Genomic DNA, 22,522 nt, shown 5'->3' on the forward strand with positions numbered 1-22,522 from the left:
GGTTCGTCCCACAAGCCACCGAGGACAAAACGTCCCACGCAGCCGTTCGGCCCACGCAGAGCCGTTAAAAAAAAATGTGTGTCAATGTACCAATCAGTGTACATTATGCGTTAATATTTACTTTATACTATAATTATATAATATTATTGTAGTATATTAATACTGTAAATATTTATTTATAATAGGGTAATGATAATAATAAAGCAATGTTTCAATTCATACTGTTGTTGTATATTTTATTTGTTCCAAAGTGATTTTAAGTTTCACAAACCAAGAATATTCTGTACATCACGAGGCAGATGTATCTTGATGTAAGTTAAAACTTTACAACGTTACTGAGAATTTAATGATAGAACAGCGTTACGAACATTGACGATATCGTTCAGAGGTTACTGTACACGTCTGCTGTGTTGGCTGCAGTGGTCTGTGTGACTGGACCGGGGGAGCTAACCGGAGCTAGCTGGTTAACTATTCTTGACAGCACCCCGAAGTATATTACTCTTATCCTAATCATCACAGGGTGTGTGCCCAAAGTTATTGATTGTATGCATGCATCAACCGGTTAACGTTAACCCTACAGTGGCGCACATCGGCTACTAGCAGATAGTGCTAACCTCCATTGTGTTGCTGTGCAGCCTCCGCTAACGTTACTGCAGATATATATTGACACCCGCCGGCACCATGGTCGGCATTTGTCAACTCCGAAAACGTTTGAACACATTTTCGATGCGCTGTCAATTTTCGTCAGACTGCCGATATTCAACATCTACACAGTTGATTTCTAGCCTCAAAACTTCTCAGAAGTATATTTAGAGTTCTGTTGTTGGCCTCTAAAGAATAAAATGGTTAACATTTGGATCTATACTGTACGTGAGCCGAGATTAACCCTTGCATGTCATCACGTTTTGTGTGCAGTGTCTTCTGGGACAAACCATATTTGGAAGTTCAACTTCTGTCAACTTCCATCAGGTCTGCGGGCTGCAGCTGGATATACTTGCAAATTTAGCTCGAAACGGCTGTTAGCTCAAAGTAAACTCAAAACGGCTGTAAGCTAGTTCGAAGTTAGCTTGAAACGACTGTTAGCTAGCTCGAAGTTAGCTCGCAACGACTGTTAGCTCAAAGTTAGCTTGAAACGGCTGTTAGCTTGAAGTTAGCTTGAAATGACTGAGCTCGTAACGATTAAGAACTCAACTTAAGTGGTTAGCTTGTATGCTACTAGCATCAGTTATAACAGCACTGAAGATGATTATTATTTAAAACGACTGGGGGCACTAGTATCTCGGTGCTGGGGGCCCCTATGGAACTGGCTGCTGTAGTTGCTGGAAGTGTCCAGCTGTGGCGCTGGTGCCCCGGTGCCCCTAATGAAGCCTGCTGCTGTGGTTGGTAGATGTAGACGGCTGGGGTGCTGGCATCTCAGTGCTGGGTACCTGAAGCTACCTGAGCTGGATGGCGGGGTGCTGACCACTTGATGTGGTTGTCCTGTGTGATGTAGGCTGCTGGTGCGGTCAACCCCAATAGAGATGGAGGCCTACGTGACCGTAGATGTCGCGAGTCCATCCAAATAATTCAGCGTCTGATGGGGATAGCAACTTGCCAACACTTCTTCGAAGAGGTAAGTGGATGGAAGTAGCTTGTAATAATTTGCTTTATTGGATGTTAGCGTAGCGTGTTCGACACAATGTTGCTTGGTCTCTCTTGGTTCGTCTGCGCAATGCAAGAGCGAAGAAAAGGAAGTGCGTTGTGTGGGTATTTATGGAAAGCCAGGAGTGACGTCATTGATGTGTGGTCCTGCTCCTGAAACTCTGCTGGTAGCCCCACTAAAAAGGCTGTAGTGGTCAAGGAGACTCACTTGGCTGCCAAAGCCTCATAGCTGAACTCTCAAATATATTTTTGCATAGAACAAGGACTTTGGGTTTTGTACCAAATCTCATTCCTACTGTTCATGCTGGCATTTACACTGATCTATAACTCTTTCAACGCACACACAAATAGTCATGCAAGTATTGTATTTAGACTTTGAAATAACACTTAACTCATCACGGTGTATTCACACTTTGCATTATGCTGAAGGTAATTTTCAAACAGGTTGACTGCAACAGTTAAAGCTGTAACATCACCGCTGACACTGCACCAATCTGTTGATCTCATGTCCCAACTTTTTTTAACTACCATTCATCAGATCTCCAGTGTCCTAATTTTAGCCTTGACATCTTTACAAACATATACACCTAATTATTTAGCCGGTGACGAATGCTATCTGTGGATGAAAGGAAGATCAGATGATAATTGTTTTGTGGTAGGAAGCATGCTGATTGTGGCTGTGATAATGGCTGTGCTGTAATGAATGTGTCACTGTCAAAGGAGGGGGTTGTTGAGTAAGAGGGACAAAAGGTTAAAGGTGAGTCACACAGCACATACGACAGTTAGGGCGGACAGAAACACAGAGAGGGATGCAGACGACTAAGATCAATTGTGTGTGTGTGTGTGTGTGTGTGTGTGTGTGTGTGTGTGTGTGTGTGTGTGTGCATGAGTCAGAGGGAGAGAGGACATGCAGACATCCTTTCATGTTGCTGATGACAGACCACAGGACATTCACTGTGCCGAAGAGAGGAGGAAAGGACGTTCTGAATGGAGCTTCTTGCTTCCTTTTTAGGATCTTTTTCCTCCAGCTACAACAACTCAAGTTTCCCGAAGCTTTTCAACCATCCTACAAGCAATGCAGTATATTGGCCCCTTAAGTCAGCTGCAGGGCTTATTAAGTGAAATTACTCAGTGTTGAACAAGAGTAAACACACTGAGAGAAAGAGCGCTTGTCTTGAGGTAGTCCGAGTTTATATGGTTGGCATGTATGCTTTCTATGTGCAGACCCTGCGCACTGCAGCTATGTGTCTGGCTGATGTAGTTCCTGATTTCTGATTGGTAGATTTTATCTGGGTAGCAAATGTTTGTTAGGTAGTTTACTGTAGATAGTCACATCAACAAACAAACTTTTTTGCAAATTGCAAAGTAATATACACTGTATAGGCACATATAGAATAGAATACACATAGGCAAATACATACACACATACATTTGCATGATACATATACAAGGATTAAAACATTTCACAGGCTGAAAATAAACAGGTCTTATTTGAATTATTTTTAGATGTCTGCTTTTCTTTTTAAGTACTGTGCAGTAGAGAATTAGAAAAAGCATGGCAGCAAGTTATGTTATATCCGCATTCAGTAGCGGAAGCACATACAATGTTATTATGGGTTGTCACGTGCTAAAAAAACAGTTATCCACCTTTCAGTCACTTCTAACCTTTTTCACCCTCTGTGGAAGACTAATAGAAATTACAACACTGATAGCGCCAACTTCCTTCTACAGACTTTAAACGTCCCTTTTACCTTTCAGATACCTTTTAGGTGTCTTCTGTGGCCACCCCACAGTTGGTTAATTAAAATGTCGACTGTCAAAGAAAATAAAAAATGTTTGTTGTATTTGTAGTTCAGTGATAAAATTCCATTGCACCCTTCCTGGGTTCAGTTGCCATACCCCTGGCTGGGCTTTCTGCTAAGGTGCGCTGGCTGGCAGCAGAAGAAGAGGTGGCAACATATTTTTCATTGTTTGGTGTGGATTTGTTTGGCTAACCTCGCTGTGCACCAGACCTGCACAGCTGTGGGTGGCAGAACAAAGTTTTAGAAGCAACGTGTGAAAGAAAAGCATGGGCACTAAATGCAGATACCAGAAAGATAAAGGCCGAAAACATGTAAATATGGGTGAGGCTCTAACCAGGAAGACAAAGAGATAATGTTGTATAAACATGGAGCTGACCTTTGCTTCTACTGGACAAAGAAGTCACATTTGCGTGCACATGGCACAGAAAGCCATGACTGCCATGACATATTTGGATGGTTCCGGGGTTGATGCAGTGCAACACAGTGCATCAGAGAAATGTAAAAATGCTTTCATTTTTGCCAGGTGTTAGTGCAACATCATTCCTCTTAAGACTGTAATAGTGCTGCAGAAACATGGTTATAATAATGCAGACTTGGTTATTTTGCCAAATCAATGCGAAAGCTCCTTTTCAATATGAGATGAACTCTTGACTGACCCTGAGCTCTCAGAGTGCAGGATAGAGATGGTCAGACAAGCAAGAATCAAGGCTCCCCAGCAGGTAAACATTCCTGAGTTGTGATTGGGCTGATGGTGTGTGTGGAGTCAAGGGAGCATTCATTCAGTCAAGTATGTATGCTGTCAATCAGAGGGAGATGTGTCCCCAAAAGGGTCTTAATGCGATCCTATCTTAAAGTTTATGTAGGTGAAAGGAAAACCACAAATGTGACAGAGTTTGCTAGAAATATGAGCAGCATTGCAGACTGCCTTCACTTGCATTCACACCAGGTGTTTTAACTGTGCCATATCTTAGGCCTTTGTAATTTTTGGGGGACGATGATGGTATTTATCATTTTTCTTTTGTTCTTTGGTACGCTCTTAAGTTGTAATGTTGTGTCTTGGCATTCTTCATGGGTAGTTTGGCAATGATCAGGCTAGTGCAGGAACACCACAATGTAGATGTTGGTTAGTTTTATTAACAATAACCTCAAACTAATTCTATTAAAAAGAGCAACAGCAAAAAAAACAACAATAAGAGTAATATAAGAACAATAAGAATTATCCATCCATCCATCGTCAACTGCTTATCCTGCGTACAGGGTCCCGGGGGCTGAAGCCAATCCCAGCTGACATCGGGCAAAAGGTGGGGTACACCCTTGACAGGTCGCCGGTCCATCACAGGGCCACACATGGACAAACAACCACTCACATTCACACCTAAGGACAATTTAGAGCCACCAAATTAACCTAGTCCGCAAGTCTTTGGATGGTGGGAGGAAGCCAGAGCACCTGGAGAGAACCCACACAGACACGAGGAGAACATGCAAACTCCACACAGAAAGGCCGGGGCAACCGGGGAATAAGAATTATAAATTATTCAAATTAAATTTTACAGCTGTAGGAAACAAATTCATTTTAGATATTTTTACACTATTTTTTGGATGTGGGCTATGAAGTGAAGAACTGTAATCAAATGTATAATATGAAATAGTGAGATGTATTTTAAGAGAACAAAAACAAATCTAATGGCTTTATCCATTACTTTTGTTTTTATGGAGACCTCCATGCATTTGTTCTATGGGTTGGTTTTACATTAAATCTAAAACATGAATATTGTACTTCGTCTTATTATAGTATTGTGTTATGTTTGTCCCTTTTCTGTGAGTTTTGTTTCTTATATGTGTTTAATCACAATCAACATTGAACAAAAGCCAAATGTCAAATAAAGAAGTGGATTAATAGAATTAGTACATGCATTCGACAAACACAAAGACTCTAAGAACTAAGAACTCTGATAGATATGCCGAATAATAATTATTAATTAATGGTAACACTTATCATTACAAGAAATATAACAAGAAAAACAAAAAGTACAATGGGGTACTTGTGCTTTCTGTAGTGCTTCACAGAATTAACAAAAGCAAGACATGAGCCAATACACAGGTGAAATGTCTAAAGAATGTGTTTCATGCCAGTCACCATTATCATAAATCTCTTAACAAATACGAGATAATTCTTCTCCCCAAGGCACAGCATGCTTCAAACCACAGCTTCAAACCAAGTCCTTTTTCCATTATATATTGACTTCAGATATTGCTATAACCAACACTATATATAGTCTATTAATTATTTGAATGAGTACAAACATGTGATATGTGAAGAGATTTCCTGGATTAGAAAACCTGGTTGAAGGGTTTTTTTTATACTGAGTTTCCACCCCTTTCCTTGTTCCAGTGATAGATGCTGATTGTTTATGTTAATATCTGGTTACCTTGCTAGGTGCAATGCCAATTAGCTTAAATGGAATCACCTGTGTTTTTTGCTACATGTACTGCATAGTAGCAAAAAACATCTTGTCTTCTGTAAATAAGTGACTCAATAAGTGAAGAGACTGTTTGATGCACTGGGGGTTGTGCCTACTGGTGCTCCCCATGTTCGAAGAAAACGCAGCAAAAATGCCCTCATGGATGACAATGTGCTAAATAAAACATGATAAAATGCCATAAATGCATTTCGATGCTGGTGTCCCACTGCATGCTGCAGGTAGTTTTGATTTTGCCCCTCAAACAGCCTGAGTCTGCCACTGCTTCTCTTCATTGAGTGTGATCCTCCTGTCATTACTGCTTCCGCTATTCAACATATACTTGGACTAGTACAAACATGAAAAATTACTCAGCATTGTGTGCCCATTGTGATATCCTTCAAAGTAAATTTATTCAGCCTGCTGTCATTTATGTCCCTCTGGAGTTGTGGAATTTAGGTTTCAGGTGACAGGCAGATAATGTGTTTGCTGGAATTTGTATTTACAGAATTGTCGTCCAAATGCAGGAATATAACCCCTCATTTTTATGATATAAATAATACAAAAAGATCGAGCTGCACAGGAGAGTTGAACCCCCAACCCTCACTGTGTTAATGCTTTGTTTATCCACACGACTGACGCACCACCTGTGACAGTGTTGACATAGTGATGATTGAGGCAGATAGGAGTGATCGGTGTGCGTTTCAGAAATACCACACATCTTATCAGCACGTGATCAGATTTCTGAAAACTGGAATGTTGTTCTTGGAGGTGAGTGTGGTTTGGCTGGGCTCATTTTGGGCTGTACACAGTGTTATCTTAGAAGCTGAGAGTGATCTTACACTCGCATCTTTACGACTGAGAGAGAGAGAGAGAGGAGGCAAACACTGAGGTTGGCAGGTTTCCTATTTCTTTTCAAAACTAGCGGTGGTATCCATACATAGCTGGCATACCTACAAGTGTAGATGTCCATGCATTAAAAAGCACAAAAAACCCACACATGCACACTGTCCCAAAGACCTATTTCACCCCAACTTGTTGCTAATCCCAGCATATTTATTGTTGAGAGGGAGTTGAATTTATTCCTTCTTAGGGGAGGTTTAAAACAAGAGCAAAGACTCAGAGGTGAAAAATGAAATATGAGTCCTTAGTCAAACAAAGACAGAGGAGCTGCTGGAGGGATAGTCAAAATGTTTTACTCCATCTGTGCAACTAGTGGTGAAACGCTACAAAATACATTTACTCAGTTACTGTACTTTAACAGTCACATGGGCTCACTTAGCTCTCAGAATTAAAGAATAACTCCTAGAGTGTGAGGTGAAATTTCAAACTCAACAATAATGACTTGTCCTGAACACTACCAGCATCCTGGAAGAAATCTTTCATAGGAGTAAAAAAATCTTTATGCCATAGTACTTTTTATTGAATGGAGCTTCTGTTGCATCTTCCTCCCTCTGCTCTCAGAATTTAAAAGAAACATCATAGTAATAAGCTGGAAATTGAGTTTTTATTTATTAATTTCATTCTGCTGTTCAACTTTTAAGCGAGGACGATGCAAGACAGATGCAGGATAAATGCCATATGGAAGGCTCAAGGCTGTAATACTTGATTTATGCCATACCATTTTCTTGTCATGTTGGGAAAAGTGCACAATTCTTCTCACTCTGAAAGTTTTACTGCTTTTGGTAGTGTATGTCTGGAACCAGGTGGTAAGAGAAAGGAAATGAAAGAGAAATTGCAAGAGTAATCTGTCTTTCCATTGTGTGACTCAGGAGGGGACTCTGCTCAGAAAAAGTGAACGTTTTTCCATTGTTTACAATGAGTGTGCAAGAGCTGATTGTAATCAATATCATCTGGATTTGTTTTAGACTGCTGCAAAGTGATACCAGTGCAGAGTAGTAACACAGCACTTAATAACTCTAAGAAAATACAGTAATGTGACTACATTTAAGAGTGGTGTAAAGGTCTTTATTTCTATGGCTATGCACTCCCTGGAGAAATATTGTCTAATTTTGGAAAAACCAAAAAAGCTATCTCAGAAAGAAGCAGACAGGTTTGTATCATGCATTTGAAGGTTATATTCAGGCTGCCAAACTGATATAAAGAAAGAAGCTACAGCCTACCGATCACAGAGTAAAAGTGAACTACCGCATCACCTGACGAAGGACAACGATATCAAGGATCAACACTGTTCCTGTAAAACTGGGTAGGTCTCTATTCAATATTACAATCATTAAAAAGTAAAAGCAGTAGGCATCCAAGTAGTAAGTTAGCTAGCATTAACTAACATAGGAACATTTTTCTGGATTTATTTTAGGTTTTGGAAAGGGAATAAATTGTACTTTTCCTTTCAACCTCTCTGGGTGGCGACTGTAAGTACTACAAGTGCCCCAGAACAGTGTTTGATCATATCTTGGAAAAAGTCAGCCAAAAAAGCTAGAAAACGACTCCTTTTGCATAGGAGTCAATGGAGCACCACTAGAAAGTGTCACCAGTGGAGTGATTTGAGGATGGTGGTGATGTGGTCATGTTTGCGCACCCTCAAAAGGAACCAAGCAGCACTGTTCTGGATGTACTGCAGCTTCTGAAGTCTTTTCTGAGGGATCCCGGTGAAGAGCACATTGCAGTAGTCCAGCCTGGAGGAGACAAAAACGTGGACAAGCTTTTCAGCATCTGCAGGAGTGAGTGTGGGACAGAGTTTGGCGATGTTCCTGAGGTGAAAGGGGAATGTTTTGACCGGAGAAGGTGATGCTGGTAATGTCAGATGACCGAATCTGGTTTGGAGTGCCGACTAAGATGGCTTCAGTCTTGAAGCTGTTTAGCTGCAGAAAGTTTTGCTTCATCCACACCTTTATCTCCTCCAGGCAGGTGCTCAGAGTAGATGATGGCAGGGCAGCAGAGGGGGTTGGGTTTGTCCTGAGGTAGAGTTGAGTGTCACCAGCATAGCAGTGGAATGAAATTCCATGCTGGCTAATGACGTGGCCAAGGGGGAGCATGTAGAGGATAAACAGGGTGGGGTCTAGTACTGAGCCTTGAGGGACACCACAGGTGACGTTCTGTGTCAGGGATTTAGCCTCTCCCAAGGCAGCATGCTCAGTTCTCCCGGTGAGGTAGGATAAGAACCACTCGGATGGAGTCAGAAAGACCGATAGTGGAACGTAGATGGTGAAGGAGGATGTTGTGGTCCACAGTGTCGAATGCTGCAGTCAGGTTCAGGAGGATGAGAAGAGATGGGGAGCCAGCATCTGCAGTCATCAGCGGGTCATTTGTGACCCTGACCAGGGCTGTTTCTGTGCTGTGGCCAGGGCGGAAACCAGACTGAAATTTCTCGAACAGGTTGTTTTGTTTTAGATAGTCCTGAAGCTGTGCGGCTACTTTTTCCAGCACCTTGGAAATGAATGGATGGTTGGAGATGTGCCTGTAGTGGCAAAGACTTCTGGGTCTAGGGTGGGTTTATTGAGAAGTGGCCTGATGACAGCGGTTTTCAGTGTTGATGGAACATGGCCAGCCTGGAGGGAGTGGTTAATGACCTTCGTGATGAGGGGACGTGGAGGTTGGATTTTACCAGCAGAGGTTAGGAAATCCCAGGCTGTGGGTCAGCAATCGGGACAGGCAGTGTGGAGAAACTGGATAGCAGGGATTGGATGGTGTCTACTTCCATCCATCCATCCATCGTCAACTGCTTATCCTACGTACAGGGTCGCAGGGGGCTGGAGCCAATCCAAGCTAACATTGGGCGAAAGGCGGGGTACACCCTGGACAGGTCGCCATTCCATCGCAGGGCCACACATAGACAGACAACCAGTCACATTCACACCTAAGGACACCTAAGGAGAATTTTGGAGTGGTGTCTACATTTTTTCTGAAAAGTGATGAAATTGTTGCACCTCTCTTGTGAGAGTGAGAGTGCGGTTTGAGGATGTCATTTACTGTAGAGAAAGGTTGCTAAGGCTGTTGTTGATAATGTTGGAATAGAAGTGTGAACGTGCATCTCTCAAGGACCTTGCATGGGACTTCTGATGTTCTTGGTAGACCTGCCTATGAACAGTGAGTCCTGAGGCCTTGAGGCGCCCCAGAAGGACACGCCCAGCTGTTTTCAATTTTCCGGAGTTCATAGGTGTACCGAGGGGCTGAGCATAAGAAGCTGACAGTTCTAGTTTTGACAGGTGCGTGGAGATCTAGGAGACTGCTCAGAGATTTGTTGTAGAAGTCAACCGACTCAGTGACTGAGGAGAAATCAGCAGAGGAAAGATGTTGGAGGTCTATGGTCAAGGTGTCCGGGTTGATCTTTTTCAGGTCCTCTAGCAGATTGGACGCTTGTCTTTGGTTTGTGAGGAAAGGAGTGGCAGCTCCATTGAGATGGCCTTGTGATCAGACACACCCAGATCATATGCCAAAAGGTTACTAATGGGGGCGGAGTTTGAAATGATCAGGTCCAGTGTGCGCCCCCTGCAGTGTGTGGGGACATCGACATGTTGTTGGAGGTTGAGGCAGTCCAGTAGTTGCAGAAACTCAGCTGCAAAGTGGCAGGAGGGGTTGTCTACATGAATATTAATATCTCCAAGTTTAATAATGTTGTTAGAGGTGGTGCAGAGCGTTGTGAGAAGGTCGTGTATCTCTGAGATGAAAGCTGAGTTAAGTTTGGGGGGCCGGTAGATGAGGAGCATTGTCAGGGGGAAGGGGGGTTTACATTTAAATTCTAGGCATTCAAATGAGGACAGTGTAGGTGTAGGTACCAGATGTGCTCGGGGGGGTCAGATCTGCTCGGGGGCCTGCGCCTGTCGATAATGTCACATAACGTGATGACGTGGCAGATTGTTATTGGTTGTATGTCGGAGTGCTTATGGATATAGTTTTAACGGGTCCTCGGATCAACTATGGAGACCCCAGATTATTTAAATTAAATAATCTTATTTAACATCTCTGGGAGAACTTACACAATGAAATACAGCTCTACTTACTAAACAGGACTTCATAAAGCCTGACCATTAGCTGTGCATTAATGTTACAGCGCTAATGTTAGCTGCCGATCAAGTTAAGCTAACAGCAGCTAACTTAAGCTACTCGGACAAACTACATAGTGCCCCATAGTGCATAGTTTTTTCTTTTATTTCACATTTGCTTTGGCATTATAGCAACAACGTAGACACACACGTTAGCTTAAGTGGATCGGCAGCTAACATTAGCGTCATAACATTAATTCACCGAAAACTAGTATCCGTAAACACTGCAAAAACTGAAAGAAATACTATTCAGAATGAGAAAACGGCGGAGAAGAGGCGAACAACCCACATCAGCTTCCTTCACCCTGGCCTTTACTTAGACTTTTCGCAGCGCATCAGACCAACCGCAAATTTTCGCCTCGCAACGCTTTCCTTGCGTCACACACAACGCGAGAAGGCGATTTTAACGATAACGTGAATAAACACAACTAGCCATTACTACAACTGTATGAACCCAAAGTAAACATTTTGCTTTGATTAAATAGCAATAAACAGATTAAACTGATGCCGAAATAACTACAACATGATGCAGATTTGTTAAACATATGAATTCATGCTTTGTCAGGTCTGCCAGCAAGCCAGCAGGACAACAACTTCTAAAATGTTTGTTTTCTGAATGGAGTTTGGATCGATCAGGGCTATGCTATGCTAACTTGGTCACAGTAAAGTACAATGAAAGCTGGAATAAAGTTACAGACACATGTTTTCTGAACTCACCAGGTAGTTAAACCTCCTCGCTTTCTTTTCTCCAAGTAATGTACAGTTTTGTCCAGTTTTTATAAAAATATGAAGTCGTAGTCCGACAGAGCTAATGACGCTAACAACAACAACACCGGAGCACGGAAGCTAGCTGCTGAGAAGCTCCAGTGAAGATAAATTAACGTTGAAATCCCAAAAAATAAAGTAAAAAGCTAATTTAATAAAAGCAGTTAACTGCGAGCTCCTCTCGCAAGTAAACGGCGTAGTTGTCAGAGCAGAATCCGACCGACTGCGGGTGTTTGTCCAGTGGTTGCAGCGCTGCTCCCTGCTCCTCTCCCCCAAGTTTAGCAGCTCTCAGCCGGCCAGCAGATTTTCAATCCCCCGCTCTGCCCGGCCCTCTCCACACAACGCTCTGAAGCCTTGGTGACGTACGGACAATCACAACACTGACAGGGTATCGTGACTAAGCGACATGCAACTTATTCGCTTGAGTTGAAAATACTCACCTCACGCAAATTCTATCACGTTGCCTTTGCGTCGCCAGCCTCGCACCCTTCGTGTCGCAGGAAATCTTTGCATTGACTTTGTATGTAAACCGCCCCAAATGCTTTTGGTCTGAAAGCACCATTAGGTTGTTACCTCAGCCTGTTTTTATTGTTTATCTGATTTTGTTAATGGTCTGTCTGTTCAGGGTCTTATTTCCTGCTTTGATTCCTGTTTTATAATTGATCTGTGTTTGATTCTTGCTTTGCTTCTGTTAATCACTAAGTGCTTTCACACTGCCCAATTTTCTGGGATTATTCTCGGTGAAAGCAGCTACTCTACCTGCCTGCATGTCTGTGTTGATTGCCTGATCTCTGTCACCCGTTGTAGTCCCACCCTGCTCGTTACCTGGTGTTTAAATGTTTTTGTTTGTTTCCGGTGTTTGTTTCCCTAGTCTGTGTCCAGTCATTGTCATGTATGGAGTGTGCTACCTGTCGTTGTGTTGCCTGATCCATTGCATGGACTGACAACCTCAACTTCCCTTTAAGCCTGATATTCTGTTGTGTGCAAATTCAATACCCTTGCATCTACCGTCATCTCCCGCGTGTCTTGCATTTGGGCTCTACAATCCCGCTGCTCATTTCCACCAAATCCTGACAATTAAGGGTAATACATGCCTTACATTTAGATTTCTCCAGTTCTTTGTTTCTACCTGTCTCCTCCAACCTTTTGGGTGCTCTCCTCTGAAACAGTTAAAATAGTTTCACCTCTTGTTGGAAAACTTCCACGTTCTTGAGCAGTGTACAGAAAAATGTCCTTCTTCATACAAATACATCAAGACATAACCGACTAACGTTTAACGTCATATCTCTCAGTTGATACAGTTTCCATTATATTAAAGCCATGCTGTGTTTTATGGACAGTATTTTATACAATTTTTTGTTTTAGTATCAGTCTGTACAGTGTTATGTTACAGAGTGACCTGACCTAATTTTAAGAACAGCAGATTCATAGTTTTTGGCTATCAGGCGCTACAAAGCTGACAAATGATCGAGAGTCTCATTAATTTAATTTACTATGGACATCATCACCCTGCAAATTAACTCTGGCTCTGACTGTGTGGGCATTAGCCACCTCTCTGGTTCGCTGCCAATGAAGTATTAGTGATCAAGGTTAGGAGAGTTAGCTCACAGTGCTAATGAGGCCCATTTTTCTGTACTAGAGACAGGGTAAATATTGTGTTTAATAACACTATGCGCTAACAGCTAAATGCTCAGGGTGCAAAGCTACTGAAGATCAGTGAAAGAAGACGAACAGATGCTGGCTCGTCTGGATCAGAATGCCAAATTCAGACAGGCAAATTTTGGTGGAGGGAAGTACTGAATCAACAACTCAGCTCCAGTGGAGATGGTACAATGGATTGAACTGAGCAGCTGTAAGGTCTGAATCGAGCAGGAACCTCCAGGTCTGAACAGTGAAGCCAATGCGGAAGTGCCTTAAACCTACATTCTTTCTAATGGTCAGCGGTTGGTGACTCCACTGGTTGCAAAAAGAAGTCAGATTGTGTAGTCTGACAAACTGACCATACTTCTCATTTGATTTATTACCTCAGTAAACACTTTCCTAATGAATTCATGATGTCAATCGCTAGTTTCAAGTCTTCTTTAATATAGCATAATGTTCAGTTTGTAATTCATGGTCCCATTTAGCATAATGTAGACAAAGCATGGCGAATATGGCGAATGGCCAAAATGCAAAACTCAAGGCTTTAAAACAGTAGTGCACAAACCAGTCAGCAACTGTCATGCAGGATGTTTCTGAAATGTTGTGTCAAAATGCTGATTACTTTAGTGGCCGACAGAAAATAAACAAGAACAAGAAATTAATCATTTAAATCATTTATCAAGTGAAAATCCAAAACATTTGCACATTAAAGCTTCTTAAATGTGGGATTTCCACCATTTCTCTGTTCGGTCTCAAGGTTTTGGATGGGAAACTATTTTATATAATTCATACTTGGCTCTGGAAAACTGTGATAGGAATTTCCAATTATCTTCTGGTTGTATTGTGGAAACTGTGAAAGGTCATTAAAAAAACTATGGTCTGAGTAATGATTGCAGAATATTTAAAAAAAAGGGCAAAAAGAGTTAAAATGTTGTCTCGTTAAGCAGTGTTAAGATATGCGTGGCAAACTGTGAGATAGTTTAGGATTGTGAGACAGTTAGTATTGCCAGCCATTACACCGACATTAACTTTAAGCTGAAGGCAAGAAGCAAGACTGAATAAAAAAAAAATAATAATAAAAAAAAAACTAAGAATGCAAAACATAATTTCAGAGTAAAGCTGTGTTTAGCAGCTGGGAGGAGCCATAGTTGTTTTTGGCAGCGCTGCAGCAATATGCCCACACTGGCCATTAATAAACAGCTGGTTTATCATTGAGCTGTGTCCAGGAAAGTGTCAAAGCAAATGGGTCAGAAAATGTCTGTAACTTAATTTCTGCTTATTCTGGCTGAATGGATTTATTAAACCTATCAGATTTACATAAAGGCACCAGATAGCCGTAGCTGTATGAAAGATCTTGATTTGCAAAAGAAATTTAAAAAAAGAGAAATTTGAAAATCCAGATGTGGCTGGATGGCCAGATGTTAAATGCCCATTTTTTTATTTTGCAATTTTGCACTCCTACCCTGGTGTTGGAAATGATCATACTTCTGTGTTGAACTTTTTTAAAGCATTTTCTTACAAACAAATGTCAGTTTTGTTGTTACAATTTTACACTGATCAGTGATCAAGACAAGAAACAGTGTTCAATTTGGATTGGTCATATCTGACTGAACTTCCTAAACTGTAGCTTAAGAATCAGTAGTTAACTGTAGACTGTAACAATGTCAGTAGCAGCCCTAAGACCAATCAGTGCATTGAAACGGAGCAATAATAAGTAAAACAGGAAATAACAGAAAATAAGAGGAATAACTCAACTGAATAAGAGTACAATGAATGAGATATTGTCTTTGATTAAAGTGACTTTTGAACCTTTTTCCTGAAATCTCATTGGTTCTTTGATTGATTTCTTGGTCACTGGTGATTGTTTAAACTCACTTGCTATTCTTTTGTCTAGTGTATGTCTTTTCTTTCTTTTAGTCCCACAATTTTCACTGTTCAGACACATATTATACATCAAAGTGTTCACACAAGCCTCCTTTCATTTAAAATGTTATAATCTAACCCACGGGAAAATCTCTTATTTCCAATGAAGGCTGAACCTTTGGTGAACCGGTGAGCATATATTTCATATCTATCATGTTCAGCTATACTGGCTGTACATGATGTACTTTTGGCAGTAAACTATAAGCTTGTGCAAAGCAGTTTTCCTGGCCTGGTTTAAACCCCACTCAAATGTTGGTTGATAAAAATACCCCGCCCATTGCTCTTTATGATTATTTTCAATTGCCTCACAATTGGAGCCGGTTGACTTGTAGGTTTTGTGATTTGGATGTAGTCTTTCAACTTAAACATGTAATTTCAAATGTTCTCCAGAAACGTTTGCTTTTATAGGAATACACATTTTGTCTTCCAGGTCTTCAGAAACCACATAGTAGCCTTGGCCATACCACTGATACATTTCTAACATCTGCACGTGTTAATGATTTTTATGATCATTGAAGGAGAGTGTCAGCCCGAGGCAGTAAAAATGAAACTGTTGACTAAAGGCTGAGCTTAGGCAGAGAAAGAGGAGATGGAATCTGATGTATGTACTGACCTCACACTCCCGCACCTGGACCTTTAGCAGACAAAGTGCAAGTTTGTGTGTGTTCATATTTGTGGTGGTGTGTGTGTGTGTGTGTGTGTGTGTGTGTGTGTGTGTGTGACACCACAGCACACACAGTTGCATCGCGGTGTGAAGACGATGACTCTCAAGTCTGCTGAAACTCTGACTGTTAGTAACTATCCTTCTTTACCTCCCTTTCTCTACCTCTTTCATCCATCCACTCAACTGGCCACTGGCTGCACAGACATTTATGACTGTGTGTGTGTGTGTGTGTGTGTGTGTGTGTGTGTGTGTGTGTAGGTTTGTGTGTGAACATGTATGACTCCTGTTGTGGGGACATAAATCTGGTTATGCAGTCAAATTGTGGGGGACTCACCTTCCTTTCAATCATTACATTTTTGGGTGAGGACTTGGTTTAAGGTTAGGCATAGGTGGTTGTGATTCGGATTAGGGTAACTGTTACAGCTGCCGCTGGCTGCCTTAGAGTAGTTGTGTTTTGGAGTTCTCTGAGCTGTATGCAAATCCCCACGGCAAGCACCTGTCGAGGATTGGTTCCCCTGGAACCACCCACTTCCTGGTTCCTGTTTGCTGGCGTCTGATTGGTGTGGCCGAGGATCCTACCGAACCTGCCAACCAGAACTCACCAATCAACACCAGCTGGCCTACAAATAGTTTGTGTTCCTGCAGTTCGAGGCGACTGTGAGCCAGTGATCAGTTCGCCTTGTTGTTGGTTGTGTACCCCTGTGAATGTCTTGAGTGTTAAATTTACCTGTTTCTGTCGGTTGCCGGCTTAAGTGACTCTTGTCAGTAAAAACCTTTGTGAGCTACAGAATGTGAGAGGCACCCTTTAAGGGGGAAAATTGTTTGTTTGGTTAAACTACATTCCTGTACAACATGTAGGTACTGCCCTCCTTTTGTTAAGTGTTTTATTGTCAGTACCTACATAGCCTCCTTTTGTTGTGTTTTTTTTGAAGACCACTCATTTAATTAAACTTTGACTCAACCTGAATTCAGTTGTCCTTACCACCTTAATTTAACCCAAATACCTTGTTACTGCCCTACCCTAACGAGCTGGGTTGTAACAGTAACACTACAGGAAATTAATGTAAGTCAATGTAATGTCCCCTGAATGGATGGAAACGACTGCGACATTTTTTAACTGCTGCCTGGTAAAATAAGCAGGATAATGACATTGTATTTTGTTACAACTATTAAATTTGACATTCTCAGAGGAGGATGTGATTTTAAGCAAAGCAATTATTTCTGGAAGAAATCTCTATTGCTCTGTCATTTTCAGAAAAAAACAGCAAAACTGACATTTTGCTGTGATAACGCATGACAAGGTGTCATGATATACAGTAGGAGAAAATACATAAGAGGCTTCCATAATGCAAAAATGGTCCATTGTATTCATGAGCAGTGATCTAGAACAGTAGTTGAACATAACTAAGGGAATGTTTAAGGTGTCACAATTATCTGCTGAGTGTCTGGGTGCCTATATACAAGCTTTAGATAGCTTATCAGGGTGTCCCTTTTCACAAATATTTCCTGTGATTGCACTTGTATTTTAAATGTTTGCAAAAAAAAAAATATATATATATATGTATATAGCTTGTGTTGTCGTCCAGAGTAAGCACACATGCACCTGTGACACACCACTGTCGTATTTCCTCGGATCAACACATTAAAATCCAATAAATTGGCAATTTTACCACACTCTCGTTCACCATTTCCTTGCTGCTGCACCATATACTTTTTCTGTCAATAGACGTGTCAGTAGACGTACCCAATGGTTGTTGCTCTTTAGATGGAATTGTAATTCTGTGAAGATACATACATACACACACACAAAAAAAAATCTCTCTACTCCAAAAAGGGTGTTGGGAAACGGGTAAGAGAAGCCAAAGTGCACAACTTCCAAATCTTGACACTACATCATGCAGGCCTGTGTGTCAAACAGCATCCAACTTCCTGTCGGGAGGTGGGTTTGAAACAGTAAAAAAAAAAAATGTATAAAAGAAAACTGCCATGCAAGATCTTCAAATGTCTTTTTCTGACAGTACAGAAGCATGTTCGAGCAGTAACATCAACCTTTTTAAATCACTGACAAAACTGAATATTGTGATTCAAAAGACTGATGCTGATTTGGAAGTTATTGTGTTCTACGTACTCCAACACAACACAAATTAAAAGCAATTTCTTCTAAGCGCCCTGCTGCTCTTAAGTCTTGCTGACAGCCCACAGTCACATCTGGTGCAGCATGTGATAAGGGAAGTCCAAGCTTCCACCAGGATTAAATTTAACGGGTCCGAGGTAACAGATTTCTGAAACTGTTACCTCAGAAATCTGTGAACTTTTCCACTTCAGAAGAGAAATGATGCAAAGAGCTCCGTGGTGTATGCAGTGATATACTGCATTCAGACACCGACATCATATCCAAAATCAACAGTTGCCTTGATGATGTATCATATACTGGGACTGTACTATGTAATTAATTCATATTGAGTTCAAGAATCCCATGACTCAGACACACTTGATGAAACTAATTAGGCGTGGTTATTGGTGGTGGTGATGTTGTGATGAAACACTTTTTTGAAACTTTGACTCACTGAAGAAATGTTTTTTTTCTTAAACCTCACAAAAAAAACCCACAAGGCCAAGCCAAAACAGCATTTGTTTTAGTTTATAATCAGCTTCAGCAGTAACAAATAATTGAAAATGATGATTCCAAAGTCACAGCTGGACAGAGACGGGGTTTTTTGCAGATTTGAGTAGAATAAAGTCAACAACATGTCTGCATTAGCAGCTGCTCTCCAGGTTATAGAAAGACATGCTAAAGTACCCTTGAGCAAAATTTTGAATTCCTGCCAGCTGCAGAGCCAATGCTGCTGCTCTGTGGCTGACCTCTGAATCCTCTGGAGAAGCCACAGATTTTTCTTCAGGGATCAATACAATAGCTGTACATTTGTCATACATTCCTGACATTATCACAGCTTTTGTGATCATGAAATTGGGTGTAAAAACTGATAAACAAACTGCATTCCTGTGGAGGACTCAGTGGGAGAGCTGTCTAATAACTCCTCACACAAGTGACAAAGACAATGCAGCTGCAGCCAGAAAACTTAATCTGTTTTATTGAAGGAAGAGTAGGAGTTGTCCTAAACCAAATATGGTCATAAACTCATCACCTTACTCATCTGTCATTATGCTGACAGCAACTGTGTTATTTATCCCTTCTACCTATTGAGCTGTAGAAATAACAAATACGTTCTTTGGTTAAAAACTCCCAAAAGGCTTCTTTTTTTTTATAATAAGGACTATTCTATCTCAGCATGAGCAGTTTGATCCATTCTCTTTATCTTAATAATAATAAATACTCACACACCCACACAAACACACACAGACCACAGTTTAACACACCCACATATACACGTAAACACATTTACTTGTAAATACACATCCACTGCATACATACTGTATATACTAACTCACACACTCCACATGGAATTGCTTGACTGTATTTTGCCTGTGTGGGAGATTTGGCCTCTGGACAACACACAGGCAATGAAAAGCAGAGGTCTCAGATATGGGTGGAGTTTGGAGGAATGAAGGGCAAAGCCACAGACAATCCCACTGGGCACACAGCTGAAATCCTTCAGTGACTGGCACAAAGCTCCAGTGGCACTGAGCCCTGTAGTCCACTACCCATCCACTTCAAAGAGACTCACAAAACAAAAATGCTTGGGTCACGCTTGCTCTGCTACACCTCCATCTGACCTTGAAAGCGTTCACAGCTCAATGCTCAACTTGTACTTGAAATCAAAGTTAGTTTCTCTGTTTTAAATAGTTTAAATTTAAATGTAATGCTGAGCAAGGGGCACTTTCCAAAGTTTTCTGACAGGTCTGACACATATCTGGCCAGGTCAAGTGGATGCTTTATAGACTTTGTAAATCTCGTGGCAGTAACTGAGCCTGTGAGATGTACAGCAGATGGTTTTTTTATTACTATTTTTGGACATTTCATGCCTTCATAAGATAAACAAAAGTTGAGAGATGACAGGAAATGAGGGGAGATAGACATAAGGAAACGACATGCACCAAATGTCCCAGATTGACGTGAACTGGTGACGCAGCAGCCCTTGATATACACGGCATAACCTAGGCCACCAGGGAACCCTTCGTACAGAAGATATATAATCAAAGCTAAGTGAGGAACAATTCTACTATTTTGAACAGCAGACCTGCGAGAGCCAGTGCGATGTTAAGTGTTTGTGCACAAAAAATGGTGAATGTTGCAGTCTGGTTCTGCGTTGAAATCTGACCATCAGAACAACTGGAAGTAGAAAACTGATTGAACTGAGTCCCGTTGTTAAAAAAAAGGATTTTGCCTTTATATTGTCTTTTTTCCACAATGAAAGTTAAATTAGGTTATAGGTTAATATATATTTTAGTGGTGATTATAAGAAAACATCATTGTTTAAGAGAATGGCAAAAGAAAAGTAAACAAACAGGAAATAAAGTCATAGATGGTGCATCATCAATGTAGTTCACTGAAAAGGAACTAACAGGGACTTTGTTCATGACCTGAATTATACTGAGTTATAAAGGTGTACAGGCACTGTACTTTACAAGGGAGATGTCGCGTTAATATGACATTTATGAGAGGTTATTCAGGCGTCCAGAGATACAGCTCCAAGAGAAAAATAATGTCATTCACCAAGTGAGTCAGAAGGGAAACATGCCGGCCAGCTGCGTCAGGTTTGACCTCTTTCTTAACCCTCTGTAGGTAAATATTATCACATGAGGTCTTGTGCAAATATACATCCTAGTCGTGTTACAGGGATTTTATCTTGTGTGATGCCGCACTGTTTCTCAAACTCATAGAGACATGATTTTAACCACTAGCCATAAAGCCAGAAATCAGTTCAACTTCACACAGTTTGCCACACTGTTAACAGAGGATAATGCTCAAATAATAAGGTATAGATTCAACTTTATAGTAACTTTGGTGGCTTATGCTGCTGTTGAATTGTATAGCTAAGAGGGGTTCCTACTATTTACTCTACCCTCATATCCAATGTTTTGTCCCTCATCCAAAGGACTTCTGGACTTGGTTGAAGATTGGTTGAAGACGTTTCGTCCCTCATCCAAAGGACGAAACGTCTTCCAGTATCTTCAACCAAGTCCAGTTGCCCTTGATTTTAACCTTCGTTGGGTAACTATGACCTGGATGACTGAGAATCTTCATAGACACTCTACCCTCATCAATATAAATCGGGCATAATATTAGAAACACTTCTCAATATGATGCAATCTCAATAAAAAAATGTGATTTCATATATAAGATAAACCAAGAGACATAGTCCATGTTCAGTCATCACCACCATCCTCTGTATTTCTTTGTGCAGTCTTAACTCTTTCTTCCTCTCTCCATTTATTGAGAGAGTTGTTGATCCTCACAAATAGTGATGGAAAAATACACCCATATGGTTTTTATTTCACAGTGGTTTCTGTTGAAGGATTTAGCTCTGAGAAAATAATAACAAAATTACATCTAAGATGACTAACACATTTCAGATATGCTTGGAAATAATTCCTCAGGGGATTTTATCCCACAACAAAAAGGACTGACACTGTTCATCGTCATCCTTGAGAAATGTTTCTCAGTCCGTCAATCTGTCTTTCACCTGGTGTTGGGTTCACCTTTGCTGTGAACACACGGGAGATTATTTACATTTGCAGCGTCGTCTGATGTCATTATATTCTGTGAAACAAGAATGATGTCTTAAAGTGTAAGCAGAAAATGTATGACATGTTGTAGAAGAGAGAAAATCAGAACCTTTCATGGTGGTGGAATATAATGTTCACTTTACTTGTGCAGGCATGTTGTTTTACGAGGTCTGATCCATTTTGAAGCTTAGGTACTGTATTTAAGCACACACATCGCCACTAGTCAGTGTGAGGACAAAACTATGTCTTTACTGTATCATAATACTAAACTCAAAAGTAAACACAAAGGATGGCCAACCGGCAGAGCGTGACAATTGACTATGTTTAAATGACAATAAAGTATTGAATCTTCAATATTGAACCCTCTGAAGCAATGAGCAGGTTCCGTCTACCATCCTTCACTCCTCCAAAGGTAATACTTTCATGGGCCGCAGCCTTTGATGGAGGTTGCCCTGAAATGAAACTTGTTTCAGAATTTGGAAAGTCAACACCAGCTCCCCTAGAGGACACAAGATGTTTATGGTCCGAGGCTGTTCTGTTCTTTGGCTGTAGAGGAACACATGACATACGGTATCATTCAAGCACATAAAGATGTCACTTTTTCTTTTAATTCTCTGTGGATCAAATGGTTTGAGGAAACATCTGGGGTATGTTGGGGACTTTATCCTCTCGCTTGCTCTCTCTGTCAGCTTTTCTATCTCTTTCTCCCTCTTCACCCTCACCCCACCGCTTTTCCAGAATGGTCTTTATTTTGGGTGTGTTTCCCAAGTATATATATAGCCGCATACGTCCCAAAGCCACTAATCAGCATAACCACAATCCCAGACCTCTCCAGGAAATCCAACATGTGGCAGCCCTAGAGAGAGAGATCTCTGATTGGTTAAAAGAGCATAAAAATAACCTTCGAATTGGTAGAATGAAGGTACTTTTTGAGGG

The 22,522-nt window shown here is 41.1% G+C and overlaps 1 long non-coding RNA gene across 1 annotated transcript; it reads left to right on the plus strand.

Moving 5' to 3' along the window:
- The first annotated feature begins 1,325 nt into the window (after positions 1-1,325).
- Positions 1,326-2,804, plus strand: LOC123974179. Its single transcript, XR_006825781.1, has 2 exons — positions 1,326-1,612; positions 2,536-2,804. It is a non-coding gene; the product is annotated as an uncharacterized LOC123974179 (long non-coding RNA).
- Positions 2,805-22,522: the final 19,718 nt, after the last annotated feature.

Source organism: Micropterus dolomieu, linkage group LG07 (genome assembly GCF_021292245.1).
Source record: "Micropterus dolomieu isolate WLL.071019.BEF.003 ecotype Adirondacks linkage group LG07, ASM2129224v1, whole genome shotgun sequence".
NCBI lineage: Eukaryota > Metazoa > Chordata > Actinopteri > Centrarchiformes > Centrarchidae > Micropterus > Micropterus dolomieu.